The sequence below is a fragment of the Dermacentor albipictus genome, chromosome 5, assembly GCF_038994185.2.
Source record: "Dermacentor albipictus isolate Rhodes 1998 colony chromosome 5, USDA_Dalb.pri_finalv2, whole genome shotgun sequence".
In the NCBI taxonomy this organism is placed as follows: Eukaryota; Metazoa; Arthropoda; class Arachnida; order Ixodida; family Ixodidae; genus Dermacentor; species Dermacentor albipictus.
In genome coordinates, this window is record NC_091825.1 from 104,633,335 (window position 1) to 104,648,950 (window position 15,616).

General features: G+C 46.0%; 1 pseudogene; it reads right to left on the reverse strand.

Annotated features, from left to right (window-relative positions):
- Window positions 1-12,025: 12,025 nt before the first annotated feature.
- On the reverse strand, window positions 12,026-12,205 carry LOC135905972 (U2 spliceosomal RNA; annotated as a pseudogene).
- Between the last annotated feature and the right edge of the window lie 3,411 nt (window positions 12,206-15,616).

Here is a 15,616-nt window from a genome sequence, read left to right on the forward strand (position 1 = left end):
ACAATGAAAGCCAAATTCAAAAGCGTTGGGCTTGTACTCCGGCTTTAGAGCCTCCGCAGCTACTGTATTACTAGGGTGTCGGGCCATTCCCGGTGAGCGCGTAGAATTGTCTGATTTTAGGTAATCGTGTCTGGATAAACTCCACAGTGCTCTAGGTCCCAGTTCAGACACGTTAGAACCATCGCTTCCATTACCTTTTCTATAGATTTCCTATACATTTCAAAGGTTAAAGAAACGTTGCCTTCATCAGTTCTCCGCCGAATAAGTAAAATATACTGATTTCATGTACACATTCTTTTTTTTCATGTGCTCATTGAGTGACGGATGGATATGGACTCGCGGTCTCTTTTTCTTTCCGATGGACTCAGAATTGCATGATAGTGAGTTTTTGTTTATTAATTAACTCCCATAGGTTACTATTATTATATAAATCCTCGTGTACTTTTTTCTTCAGTGTAATTATGCTTCTATTACAGTATATTCGCAATCATATGTTTATGGATTTGTATTCAGCAGCTCATTTTCACCAATTATTCGCCAAATAAGTATTAATTTATTTATTTCATGCACACATCCATTACACATGTATTTATATGCCTACAGTTTTCTTGAATGCCTACACATGAACTTTTTCCTTGAGTGTACTTTTATAGCCACTTCAGTAGATGTGATGTTATTAACCTCGATTACTGCCAATTGCATTTTTGTAAATGGCACCACAACTAGCTTTCGGCTACGGGGCCGCACAGTGTGTGCACACAATTGTATTATATTGATCGATATTGCGAAACAAACTTCCTCAAAATTACAAAAAAATATATAAGCCAGCAAGCACGATGAGATGGTATGACGCAATGTCCAAAGGCGACTTGCCAACTTTGAGGAGCGGAATCAGGCGATCGACGTCCATTTCTGGGGAACCGTGTCAGTCTGCCAAGAGTCGTTGTGCAGGAGCAGAAGTGTCTTTCGAGCTCGTTCACCAAGGTTAAACAGAGCGCGGTATGTAATTCCATCTGGTCCTGGCACTTGAAGAATGCCTGAATAAAGCCAGTACAGCTTCCAGTTTCTTCAGAGGAAAAGATACATTGACAATTACGATATTCCCTAATGCGAAATTTGAGCGCAGCTCCATAGATGTTTTCATTTCGCTTCTCAATATTCTGTATTATGAATATATAGGTGCACTGTTTATATTAGGAAGAGAAGGCTGTAAGTAGCGCGCTTTGTTTTCATACAGACGACGCGCGCTACTCAGGTGCCATATCGTAGCCATCGTCGCCGCACAGCCCGTCTTGCGCGGTACTACGCTTTTCTTCTCTCGCTTGCGTTCCAGTAACTACGCAAGCCGCCCTTCATGGCGGGGAAATCGTGCCACCAGTGTCAGCGGCGACAACGCTCAAGGGAGCGTTACAGCAAGCCTCACTCGTAGCCGCTCGCCATCACCCCATGCAGGAGAAGTGATCCCCGTCACACAGGCTGGTACCGCGTATTGACCTCATAAGCTGGCGCCGCGGACGAGTCTAGCCCGTTCGTACCCCGCTAACAGTTATCCATATAAGAAACAATGACTTTCGGACGGGGATGCAGAGACTCGCAGAAAAACACAAATCGTTGCGAAGCCAGCTTATCCAGACGACACTGTATTTTCTTCCGTGTGTGTGTGGCCAATCTCTAAATATGAATGGAATTTGTGCGTCTACATCTTCGTTCCGCACGGCGGAAAGAATGCACACTGACCAGAAAGGGTTCATTGGATGGAACATATGAAGAGGGCGCGCAAGACACATGCACAACAAGAGAACGAATAGAGCATCAGAATTAAAGATAAAGAAAGTAGGGGGGGGGGCACTATATGAAATGCCATTGTTGCGTTCTTTGACAGTGCCTCTTCTTAAGCGTTCTAGCGAACCGGGAACGAGTCAAAATAATTCAACGGCTGCCCGTCCCGACTGAGTCATGGAGAAGCGGCCGAAGAAATTGCGGTAATTTGTCTCTTGGTCTTCGTGTCTTCTTCACGAGGCGTCTTTCCGTCGCACAGTTCCCTGTGCCCAAGCGGCGAAATAGCACATACGAAAGGAAGTAGGCGAGGCTGTCTGTGCTATCGCTAGCACTGCCTTGATCTTTCACTGCCGCTGCGGACGCAGCTTGGTGTATCTGGTTGCGAAGCAAGGTCCCTGTGTCGCCTGTGTCTGGTCATCCGGTTCACAAGCGCTCAGTTCTTTCTTTATCTTATCAAAATGGCAGACACCAGTCCGCTAAACATTTGCGGCTACATCGAGACTATTCAACATATTCTCTCCCACTTCCCTTAATTGCGTCACAACCAAAGTTAGCTTAGCCAGTTATTGCTTTCAAACGCCACCGTCATAAAAGAACGAAGAAACAACCTGAGACCAGGTGACGTTTATAACGGCTACAGTACTGCGCGAACGTGTGTGAATGCGCTTTGAACAGCGCTGTTACTACTAGCAGTTGACTTTCTGACACTTTGTGACGTCACTGTAGCGCCACTAAATGAAATATTACCAGCGCGCCGGACTCAACTGATGCTGCACTAGTCCCGTAGCCCAGCAGAAGGAAACGTACTGAATAATGTGCATGCGTACATGTTACGGGACAGTACAGGGTAGGAGGCAAGAATAAATTACTTGCGGGTGTCATGTTCGGGGGTGTCCGGTCCACTATTTAATAGCGTTGCAACAGACTCACCAGGTATCAACCAAATAGATCATAAACTAGTTATTCTGGACCACCTTTTGACAGTTCCCTTTCTCCTTTCCTAAATGTCGCTCTTCACCTTCCCCACGCTGTAGATAAGGTACTCGGTTTAGGCTCGCTTTGATACGCTTTGAGGTTTGGATGTGTGCAAGGATTTCGAGAGGAGAAGATAACCCACTCATCGTCAGGCCAATGGTGGATAGGCTTCGCTCCTGCATCGCCCTCTTATCACCCTGACAACCCAGCTCCCACCCTCTTCGGGCGGAAGATAAAACCTATAGAGCGGAAGCATCCTCCAAAAAACGTAATAAAGATGGTGTTCGTAACGCATGGCGAAAATCGATGCGAATATACGAAAAATAATCAGATTAGAAAATTACACGACGAGTGACCGTTTATTACGAACGAAAACTTTTGAATGCGTGGTTGTGACTAATGATCTTCGGGATCCCTTCAGAGTTCATCAACAGCCAAAAAGTGTGGTCCTGTCAAACCTTCATACCCTAGCATATACACAAATTGTTTTTATAGACCAACCAAACAATTTATCGAGTTGTGTTTTAGTGAAGAAATATGTTATACAAAAAGGTATGGCGCGTATAAGTACCTATCTGGGCCAGTAGACCGGCGTTTGTTTGATTTGTTGCGTGTGCAATTTAAAGCCCGCTGGTGGAACTGAATAAATATGTAGCGAAAGATATTCATAAATAGACAGGATAAATATTACAGAACTCATGACAATGCAATTTTATTTATTTATTTATTTATTTATTTATTTATTTATTTATTTATTTATTTATTTATTTATTTATTTATCGGTCAAAGTACCTACAGTGCCTTGAATAGGCATTATGGCGGGATGGGGGGGGAGGGGGGGGAATTAGATAAAAGCAAAGAGAAACATAATACAGAAAACATAGGATAAAATACCACAACATGTTCATGTCTGTTCTATTACGTCACGAAGCGACTGTATACGAAGATACCATTTAAAATAATTTTGACTGTATCACTTGGTAACCAATTCCAGACTCGTTTTGTATTGGGGAATAAAGTTCCTTTCACTTTGAATTATGATGAACTCTCGTAGACACGTAGGCAGGCATATTTCACGCGATCGATACCTGTTCTTGAATGAAAAATACCATGGAACGATTTTATGCTATGAATTATGCGTCGTTTTTTTCAGCATTTCGAATCCAATTGTCCTTTTTGGCCTCTGTTACACTAAAATTTCTTGTGTAATCTTTAAATACAAACCGCACAGCCTTCCTCTGCATTCTTTGCTGTTTGTCTATGTTCCTTCGGGCCCGAGGATCCCGAACTGTGCTGGCATATTAGTATTGATCGGACACTGGAAAGATAGAGTAGAACATTTGCTTTGATTTGAAATTGTTTTGTGCTTTCTTACATAAAACCTGGAGCACGAGAGCTGTGGCAGTAATGTGATCAATTGGGCATGTCCAAGACAAATCAGTCGTGAAATACTCTCCCGAATATTTAAATTCGGATACCGCGACCGGTTCCATCCAATTATTATAATAATTATACTGGAATGATATGCTTTTTTATAGGAAAGTACATGTGTGTTGCTTTTTTATGTTAAGGCTCTTATGTCATGTTGCGCAAAATGAATGGATAGGCTGGCTGTAAGGCTACCGAGATTGTATTGCGCAGTAAGCCCGGATTCTCCTTTTCTGGCGAGTGTTTCTTCCAAGTTTAGAGTATAATCCTCAGACTATTCAATCGCTAAGGAAACTCCCTTGTGCTCCCAGTATTTCGTTCTACGGCCGCGAACCGACTTTTATCCAAGTTGTTCCAAATTTGAACCACGGACGGCTCTCTGCACCGTTTCTTATTTTTAATTCCTCTATTATTGTTATTACATATTTCTGATTTCCGAACAAACCAGACCTAGATGTCTCTACAAGGCCAGCAACGTGCGCGCAATCAGAAAGGATTTGTCCTGAAATCTGAAAAGACAAGCCAATTTCGACTTGGCTGATTCCTTTAAAACCAGGTCGTACCGTACGTCCTTTTCTTCCGAACTTGCCCGCCGTTCTGTACTTGCAGTTCACAATTTTATATATTTTGTGACTGAACCTTTCTATGTGTAAACAACTTGAAGCAGCTTAGGCTGACAGATTGCGTTCACCTAACAATCGAGCTTTTGCGCTATATTAAAGACTGACTTCGTTCAAATGGCTTGATTTTTTTTCCGCCCAAGGAGGAAATTGCAAGTTATTATTTTCCGCCGAAATATGTAGTCATCGCACAGATGTTCTTCCTTTTGACAGAGGCCGTTTCTCTTGAACTGCTGAAATCTCCATGATCATTTCACTCTTTCTTTTTTTTTTGCGAAATGAAGTTATGGAAACAATTTAAAGCGTTTTCAAGCCTTTAAGTTGCACAGATGATGGGGCCTAGGGGGAAGGGGGGGCCGGGTTTAAGAGGAAGGCTATGCGGTAACTTGAATGCGGTGGGCTACATGGAGTTTGACTACATGGAGTGCTATAATGGGCATCTGAATCTGTAGACGCATATATTTTGGCATTGCACCGACACTGAAGTGGCTGTCGTGTCCGGGAATCTGGAACCATCCACATTGTGCTCAGAAGCAGAATGCTGTATCCACTATACCACCGAAGTGTGTAAAGGAGAAAATCGACATCAACTGAAATCGACTATAACTATCCGCTGAAAACAGCGGAAACAGCGCGAAGAGGACTCCCCCCCCCCCCTCCCCTCTCAGGATATATAGTGCCCGTTGGTTAACAAGGTTTGCTGCATGCGTTTTCATTCTAACCATAGGCATCTCGAACGTACACATGTGCTCCTGCTCTGGGTTAGGATGGTGATGAGTATTGTTAGTTAATCACAAGATGTTTTTTTTTTCTCAGGCACTCGTTATAGAGAAGGGAGGGCTTAATATACTGATGCGCTAAAGTTCGGTTTAATGCAGTGACTTGCACAAACGTGCCGCATCAGATGTGGCTTTACTGCGTGTTGTATTGCCGTCAGAGGGGCTGGCCACTGCGCATGCGCAGCAATAGATTCTACAGCCGCTCTGCAGCCTCGACACGCGTGTTTCACTTCCCGGGCATCGTTTGCGCCAGGAAATCGAAGCTGCAGCCTTCCGGTGTCGCAACGTCCGAAGATGCACGGCCGACGTTTTCCCGCCGTTCTCCTGCCCATTGGGTCAATTAGCGGAATGGGCTTCCAGACCAACTGGTTAGAGAGAGCCCGTTGATCGTTGCTACATGATCGAGAGTCTGCTTCCATAGAAATCTACTATGACTGTAGTGACAGTATACAGCCCACTGCTCCCACGTCGGGGCGTATGCTCCGAGAACGTGCAAAAACGGCCTGTTTGGCGCACATTAAACGCGGAATTCAAAATGGTATTGTACGATTTACGTTTATTTTTGAACCATCCTGCCTACGGTGAACACTGCTTGCATGCATCAAGGCCTACTTGTCCTTATAGTGTATCGCATCATGAAGAACGGAAATATTCAGGCTAGCACTTCTGTATATTTTGTTGGGCGTGGCTCACGGTTGTTAGAACATGTTGCCTCACACGCATCCTCTCTTATATATGGTTGTAAAGAGGGCTTCAGCTAAAACTGACCAAGTATTCATAGCCCAGACGGGACTGCGAAAGCTTAGCCTTAGGTCGCTCGTGAAGTTTCGTGAATGCATATCAACTGCAACACTCTTATCAGTTGGAGTGGCATCTGCAAGTGCAACGAACCGATGGATGGACGCTGGACTGACACTGGCTGGATCTCTATATATGAATTGCTGTGCCTACAGAAAACGGAAATTAAGAATAATTACAGTGAATGCTTAAAAGTAAGAAAATATGTTATCAGACTTGTATGAAATATGGGTCGCAGCGCGTAGAACAGGTAGCCCATGATCCGAGAAAGCAAAAATCTGTGTCGTGGGCACAGAAGCGCAGTCGATAAGGGCAAAGTCCTTTTAGATCAAATGACAACATTACGGGGCACGAAGATGTAATGACAGTTCTATTCACGCATTCTAGCAGTAGATAGAGTCTTAAAGAACGCTGCTTCAATGAAGTAAGAAAGATCCAGCTATTCAAGCCGAGTAACTAATTTTATTATTTCGTTTTGAACACGTGAACACATAACAGGAAAAGGAAAGTGAGGAGCAGGCTGGCAACTGCCACCGGAAGGGGCACAACGCCTGCCTACTCTTCAGAAGGGAGGTGACAGCGACATAGAAATGGAAGATAGGAAGGAGGGGAGGAAAGAGGAAAGAAAGAGCAACAGGACAAATCTAAAAGACTAAAGTAGAACACATAGTACGGATCACACACATTATAGGGCCGGTCATTGAAGGTCACGCAACTACAGAATGGTAAATTGAAGAAATAGTATCAACGCTACGAACGTGAACCCAAGTTTGTACTTCGGTACAAACATTCGTCTAGTGTCGTACACCGCAAGCCAAGGAGATGATTCACAGGCGTATTCTCTATATCTATCCGTATAACATGCGCTCCGAGACAAAGGGAAGTCGGAAGAGGTTTCGGAGCCCGTAACTATGGGATGGTGATTACGCAAAGACGCCACACATCTGACACAGCCGAGAAATCGTGCCCGCGCATGCGCTATTCCCCTCGCTTCCCTGGTAAGCAGCAAGCCTTAAACGTGTCTAAATCAGTCAGCTCACGCCGGAAGCCGTCCTCTCTCTAAATATAGCATCCCCCTGCACTGTGCCGTGGCGTGGCACTGACGTTAATATTTATGGGCGCCTCGCTACTTATATAGCTGCGTCGTGGGTGGAGTTATTAGTGAGGCGCCTCCAACCTGATAAACAAGATAGCTCGAGGGAGTCCCTCTATAGCGTTGCTTCCCCTGCGGTGCGGGTAGCAGTAAACGGGGTAGCCAACTACAGCGCATCCTTGCTTTGTGCACCGTGAAAGCGAGTGAAAGGATGAAATGTCTTTAGGAGCGCCGTTAGGGACGCTGTCATCGTAAACGCGTGTTATTCGCAGCGCCACAGCACTCGCCCTCCTTCCGCTGGCAGCAACGTGTGCACATTCATCGCTTTGTCGCGCATCGTAGCCTTAGTGGCTTTTACGCCATAAAACCTTGCATAACTAACTTACATAACTTTGTCTTCGGTCATGGAGGCAGGTGTAGCTGGTCTCCAATAAAGCTAGCTCGCACACAGGTATACGAGATTTGCGTAGAAACCTACATTTATTAACCTGTATGTTTATTTGTTTGTTTGTTTGCGATACGTGACAAGATTGAGGGCGTCAAAGTTTGACTTCGCTTCGAAAGATACGTTATCCTCCTAAGAGACGAGCACAGCCCAAGTACATATTCTCTGTGTATTACTGGCTGGTATGTTACGAACGTAAAATGAACCATTCCATTTTTGCATGTACCGATGCAACGTCTACAGTTATGTGGAAAGAGGAAAGCATCTCCTTATATTTCATACAGTAATAACTTCTTAACTTCGGCTAAACACAGAGAGATCAAAATTGTGCAGTGGGCTGCCACGTTGACGCGGCTCCCTAGGTTCTATTGTCATTTCGGTGTATTCAAAACGAACTTTATCGTTGCTCTTCATCCACTGTGACGCTACAGCCGCCAATATCAAGCCAGGGTGAATTTTATCAAAATCTTGCGGCAAGATTATGATAAAAGATAACCTTCATATACAGTTTAGCAGCGCATGGTATTATATCAAGTGCGAATATGTCACGTAATGCTTCATACTTTTGCGAAGGACTGAAGGCAATGCGCAATATAATGTACAAGCCGTCTCTGGAAGTTATTGGTCTTCGTTTTCGCGGTTCCTATAAGTATCTGTCCGACAATATCGCACCACCATGCCCCTGTGAAAGACAAAGGGAGGGAGGGGGGGGGGCGCTGTTTCGGCGCGGGGGTGGAGGGGGGGGGGGTGGAGGCTGGGTATGTCTCGCATACCAAGTCTCACAGGGGGACGCTGCCGAACTGTGCGAGCATCGTCCACAGTGTGTAACATGGTGTACACCTTGTGACGTGAAAATGGCACTACAGAGACATCCCAGGCGGCTGGAAGACGATGTCCGGTGGTGACTAATTTATCAAAGGACGACACTGCAACCACTCATGCACTCTGCGGCGCTTAATTGTTTAGCTATGCGCTGCTCGCCTATGCGCATGCGTGCATTCGGTTCGCGTTTGTACTGTGGTTTCGAGCGGCAACGCTCGTTCGAATACGAGATGATTCATAAATGAATAACCTCCGGAAAAGCTGACTGCGCATTTACTGAGCTGAATAATGTAATGAAGCCGCATGTGTCGTTGCTGCCGGGGCTCATGATACCAGTGAGCGAATGTCGATTGCACCCACTGCAGAGGCCCACTGCACTTGTCTACCTTATTTCCATTAGCACACAAACACAATGTTTGTTTGTGATATTTGTGTAACCGTTATGTATTCAATAATTATCACCGAGCACCTGAGGTAGCAAGCCAGGTGATTAGCCAGGCTAAAATCCTGCGCTTAATCTTTTCAGTGGCATGAATGAGATGTTGACTCCTTTTGGAGGCACCGGCTATTCCTCGTCCCGTGGAAAACAGGATGAAATCACGAATCGCAAAAAAAAAAACGCTGAACTCAATCAAAGAGCATTGAGCACGCACATCCCAGTTCAGGAAGTAAAAAAAAAAGATAGCACGAGAATGTGCATTGAGACGTGTAAACAAGTAGAGTTTCATGCGGAAATAAAATCGCCCGATAATGTTTGGGAGCACGGGCGGAGATTCACAGTTTTAAAAGCGAGTGGACGGATGAAACTACGCATATATAACGACATAGCACACCACATAACGACTTAGCGACATACCCGGGTGTTTCATGTAAGTTGAGCTATAAGAGAGAGAGAGAGAGAAGAGAAGACAGAAAGGCAGGGAGGTTAACCAGACTGAGTCCAGTTTGCTACCCTACACGTGGGGAGGGGAATGGGGAGTGAAAGAGGAAGAGAGAGAACTGAGGTGTAGGATGTCTATAGTCGGGTACTCAAGTATGTTGCTCTCAGGTAGCGAAAAAGCGCTCTAACTGCTTTCTGGGCCAATGAACTGTGAGGCCAGGCTCCCAAGATCTTCACTTCCGTAAATGGCCTGTCATCCAGTCTATTTAAGGCCCACTGGAGAGTCTCACGTTGATTATCGAAGCGAGAACAGTGGCACAGAAGGTGACTGATGGTCTCTTCACACTTGCACTTAGCGCACATTGGTGAATCCGCCTTTCCAATACGATAGCTGTAGGAGTTGGTGAATGCTAATTCTACCCACAGCCGACACAGCAGTGTTGCGTCACGTCGTGGAAGGTTCGCTGGTAATGTAAGTTTCAGTGATGGGTCGAGGCTGTGTAAACGACACTTAGAGTTCTGTGGTGTATGCCAGCAACCTAACGTGATTGTACGAGCGAGACTGCGAAGCTCTCTTACGGCGTCGACTCTGGATAAAGGTATAAGGAGTGTCTGTGAGCCAGCCTGGGCACGTCGGGCAGCGTCATCGGCGAGGTGATTACCAACGATGCCACAGTGTCCCGGCAGCCACTGAAATATGATATCATGTCCTCTTTCAGATGCGCAATGGCAGGTTTCGTTGATTTGTGACACCAGCTGTTCATAATTGCCACGTCATAAACTTTGCAAGCTCTGGAGGGATGCTTTCGAGTCACAAAATATTGCCCATTTGTTGGGCGGTTCTTTTTCAATGTATTCGACAGCAGCGCGAAGAGCGGCCAGTTCAGAACCTGTAGATGTCGTTACGTGTGAAGTCTTAAACTTGATGACGACCGATTGAGATGGTAGAACAACGGCGCCCGTAGAATTCAGAAGCTATAAGCTTCTCAATATAGTCCCCATCTGTCTCTGTTTCACTGCTTCCAGGGAGAAAGACAACTGCACGTGGGGGGCAGCGGTGGTCGTTTTCATCCCGTGTATAGCTCTCGCCGTTGTTTAAAGTTGATTCCCGTTTGCTGAGAGCGCACAGTCGCCGCAATCTGTGTGCCGGGCTTTCGGTACCTCGCGGACCGGAATTCGCACGGTGTGCAAAGAAGTCTTTATGCATACTTGCAGGCGAGCAGAGAGTCGAAACCGCTGCGTGATGTTTTCGAGCAAGAGAGGGAAAAGCAGTTTGCCTCCTTGTGCCCAAGAACAATCTATGTGGGCAAGTAACTATATAAGTGGCCTACCTCTGAATTTTCGGGAGCACACGTGGTTCAGTGTGCTTACGGCGTTGTAGGATATCTTACGACCCGTGCCTACGGTGACTCGACGACAGTAACATGCTCTTGCTGTCTGTGAAGACGTTCGTCGGAGTCTCGAAAGCAAAGGTAACGTTCTTACGAAAAGGAAATGAGAGATCGCCCCTGTTTTGATCCTTTAATGTCGGTTAATTATTCCAAGTGATTGAACCACGAGGTCTCGCTGCCTGTTTATGTATCTTTTGAAGCTACTCTGGAGGTTTAGAACGAATAAAAGCAAACAAGCAAGCAAACTGGCCAAGTTACTAACTAACTGAATGAAAAGACCCGCGGGCGCCACGAAAGAACTTGCGTTTATTTTATTCCGGAGTGTATAGCCGGAAATGTGCAAGTACTGTGCATGTGTGTGTGAACAGCAAGGCGTGCTTTTATTGCATGGTCACATGGTTCGTAAGTTTCTGATGCACTAAAACTCGCCGTGCGAAAATTAATTAGTAGTAGAACATATATCATAGAGGACGGAGGAAACAGCTTTCAGTCGCCGATAAAATGTGATCACAACGCATTCACCGCTCATAATGAGGTACACGGTTTTCGACCTGATTGGAAATCCGCGTCCTAAGATGTAGGAGCCCACGCGCTCCACAGAACGCCTGTGTGCATGGACAGTGCTGGATTGGACGCGTTTGGCGTTAGCAGGCATTAATAAGCCCTTATCAGTTATCACCCTTATCACCCTTACACTTATCATATAGTTTAATATGTCCAGTTACTTTCGTGGCTTTTCTGCTGGACGGAGCGAGCGCGTTTTGTTACGCACTAACACTTCCGCGGCACCTCTTGGCAAGCGCTGGCTCCCCATAGGCACACCAAAACTACGATGAGCGATAAGTTGAATAAGCAGAAATTCATAGTTGCATAACATATAAATGATAGCAATAATTTCTCACAATTCGTTTTAAAGCAAAGGTTTTTTTGCCAAGATCGAGGCCCGTTTACAGCGAAGCTGTATATGGCTAGGCTCTGGAAAAAAATCGAGCCGTGTAGCTCAAGAATTTCTCCCCATACGTGCACTGATCCAGGAGATAGCGCAATGCCCGGCCAACTCACAGCGGGAGTGAAGCAGGCTTTAAACACTTCGCCAACTTGCAAAAATAAGTTTAATATCTTAGGTCCAAATACAACCCATATCATGTATTACGCTGATAAGAAGAGATACTACACTTGGACACAAGTCGGCCATCTCTACGTTCGCACCACCCTCCCTCTGTCGACGTTCCAAGCGCTTCCGCATCTCCTTTCTTTTCCTTGCGCTCTCTCACAATGGCCTACTCACACACCTACTGTGCTACTGCCCATCTTATGAAAACGAAAGGCACGACCTCTGCACAGCTCTCAATCAGCTGGATGGGAAGCCGTTCACCTTGAAGAAGATCTTGGGACCATGGCCTCGCATATCGCAGCTACAAAAGGCCACAAAAGCGCTGCTGCGATATTTGAAAGCGACCGGATTGAGCGAGCGCCTGTGATTCGGACTGAGTGACCGACTGATATCTCCAGTGGACTTTCTCTTCTTTTCATCTTTCCGTCCCCATTTCCCTTTCCCCAGTGTAGGGTAGCCAACCGGGCTCAGTCCTGGTTAACCTCCCTACCTTCCTTTTATCATTTTATCTCTCTCTCTCACAATGGCGGTCCTGTAAGCGTGCTGCCCGCCAGGACTGCGAGGCGAAAAGAAATGCGAACCATCCATGTGGCCCCGATCCCGTGAATTTGGAACGTTTCACCGGAGCAACGGCCAGGTTTCTGAGAGAGTTTGTGGCGAACCAATTTTGTGTGATCGGTGTTGTTTGTGACCGCTCGTGGTTCTCGGGTGACCTCACAACCATCACTGCACTGCGTCACGTGCATCAACGCATGAACGCCTTGGCTACGGTCAAGCAGTGTGTGCCCTCGGAGTTCGGTGACAGTGCGTGTCTGTTCTACGTGCCGGGGGGTTCGTTAGTAAAAGGTGTCGTGCCACGTTTTTGCAACAATACGTGCGTATGCGTGCCCCCTGGTGCCTCATCATCTTCCGAGGCTCAACATCGTGGCTCGCCTCCCATTTATGTGCATACGGCGTTTGACGCGCGGCAATCGACAGCTCGCCATTAAGGGGCCCACATACGCATCTTCGATGGTCATCCACTTTGACAGAGTGGAATGGCACGGAGTTTTTTTCGTACGTATCTGCCTCCTGTGGCCGAATGCGTTTAACAGGATGGTAGCGCCACTTACGAACGGTGCAGCGAAGTAGTTTACGAGTTTACCGCTTAAGGCATAGAGTTTCATACAACAATCTATAGCGGGAACTGTGGCGCTAGTATCTACGGGAGCTACAAAGAGGGTGATTCAGTCAAAATTGTAGTGGTGGTTGTTACGTGAACTTCGTCCTTTTGGTTTCTAAGGGTTTTGTGACTTTGCGAACTTATCGGTACGGCGTTATAAATAACGCAATAAACAATAATATTGTCTGACGTCACGATTCGAACCCGGGACTTCTAAAGCACACAAGCCTGATATTGAAACCATTACGCCACGCCCGCATGATACATCGACAAGCGGCATAGAACATTCTTTCTCGCGGGCGAGCCAGTGCGTGGAAAATTTTGGCACGTTTAGATATGGCCTCCCGGAAAGGCGTTACCGGTGTAATTAGTTGCGATTATGTGCGTTCGCAGAGCCTCATTGCCGTCTGCGTTTATAAACGTACAGGTGACTTTGACATTTAGACCCATTAAAACAGATAAAGTGTAGTAAACAAACATGCTGCCTTTAATACTATTATGTATACCTTGACAACCACAGTTCGTATATACACACACGCATGGTTCGTAAGCCGATTCTTCGCTTTACGCAGATGTCAACTGGAGTTCAGCGTGCCTGATTTTTCTTCCTTTGAAGAGGGGCTCACCAACCTAAATGAGCTGGCCCACACCAAGGCACGAGGTCTCACGTTCCATGCCCATAGAGAATCCTCGCCACGTACAACATGGCCAAGCAACATTTTTACCTGAGTAGGAGGGTCTATCGATCTGCTCTCACACAAGAAAATGACCAAAGCGCAGACAATCACGCTCCGACTTTTGCAGACGGGGATATACCACAAACCATTTTTATTACATTTGATCTATCTAGACACGTGTACTAGCAATACCTGCGCTCAGTGCGGCGATTCAGCTAACTTAGAACATATGCTCTGGCGATGGCCCTCGTTACGAGGCACAGATCAAGCAGACCAGTCTAGATGGAATACCTCACTACGAAGCCCCGACTGTGGGTACCAAATCTGTGCCGTCCAGAGAGCCCACGATGCGGCGGCCAGGCTCGGCCTGCCCATCCCAACGTGGGAGCAGCCCGCTGCGCGATAATCTCGTATCTCAGGACTGTCAATAAAGTTTCCCCATCTATTCATCCATCCATCCATGTTATGGTCGCGCCACATTTAATTTCACATGATTAGCAATATGATGCACTACGCAAGGAGTAATGTGTTGAAGATATGGCTGCCTCGACAGTCTGTTGTCTTTGGCTGCCTGATTTCTTTTTTCGCTTGGGTTGCCACGCGGCATAACATCAATATGGAACTAAACATAAGCATGCAGGTGCAGTTTCTTAGAGATATTTAGTTCCATACTAACGTCATGCTCCCTGATCTACTATGTACATCGAACAGGTGTTTTGTACAGATCATAGAACAGGTGCTTTGTATAGATCATAGATTGAATTTGACAATTCAGATTAGCTTTGCATGTACCGAAACAACATTAATCTAAAGAAAATAAAGCTATTGACAGGTTACAGATTAAGCGTAAGTTATCAATAGTAGTTGAACAAAGAATGTCGCTGAAGACAGCGTTTCGACAAGTTGGCTTGTCCTCCTCAGAGACCTAACTGCTATCTTTGGCAGCGTTTATGTACGCGTAGTTTACTTTTCTATGTCCTCCCCAAAGGGACTTGGAAAGAAACAAAACTTCCTTTACTATACCCAACGCGCCAGTTTACTTTCTACCTCCTCCTGTATTGGCGGAGAGGGAGACTGAACCACGCGCACATAAACGCTGCCAAAGATTGCAGTTGCGTCCCCGAGGAAAACACTTCTCAGAAAGAACGCTGACCCCGGCGACATTCCTTGTACAGCCACTGTTGATAACGTTAAGCCTCTATCTTCGTAAATTACTGTCTTGTTTACTATCAGGCGCGCTTCTACTTCCATTACTTTCGTTCCACCAGTTCTACAATTGCCATCGTATTCTGTCAAATAAACACGCTGCTGTTGGAGGTCTATCACCTGCAATGTTGTCCTGTGTCAGAATACCATCCTCAAGCGAAAGGAACAACGATGGCTTTACTATTAAACGGACTGCACAGCAACTTTCACGGACTTGTTTGCTTCCTGCCACTATCCTTTCTCCGACACTTCGATTGAGGCGTGTACGATTTACAGAGACAGGCAGCGGTGTTGCTCTTTAACTTCTCTACCTAGTCGCCCCTCCCCTAGCTACCTTCTTTACCTTTTAAATCATCATAATCAACAGCAGCCTATTTTATGTCCACTGCAGCACGAATGCCTCTCCCTCCGATCTCCAATTACCCCTGTCTTGCGCCAACTGATTCC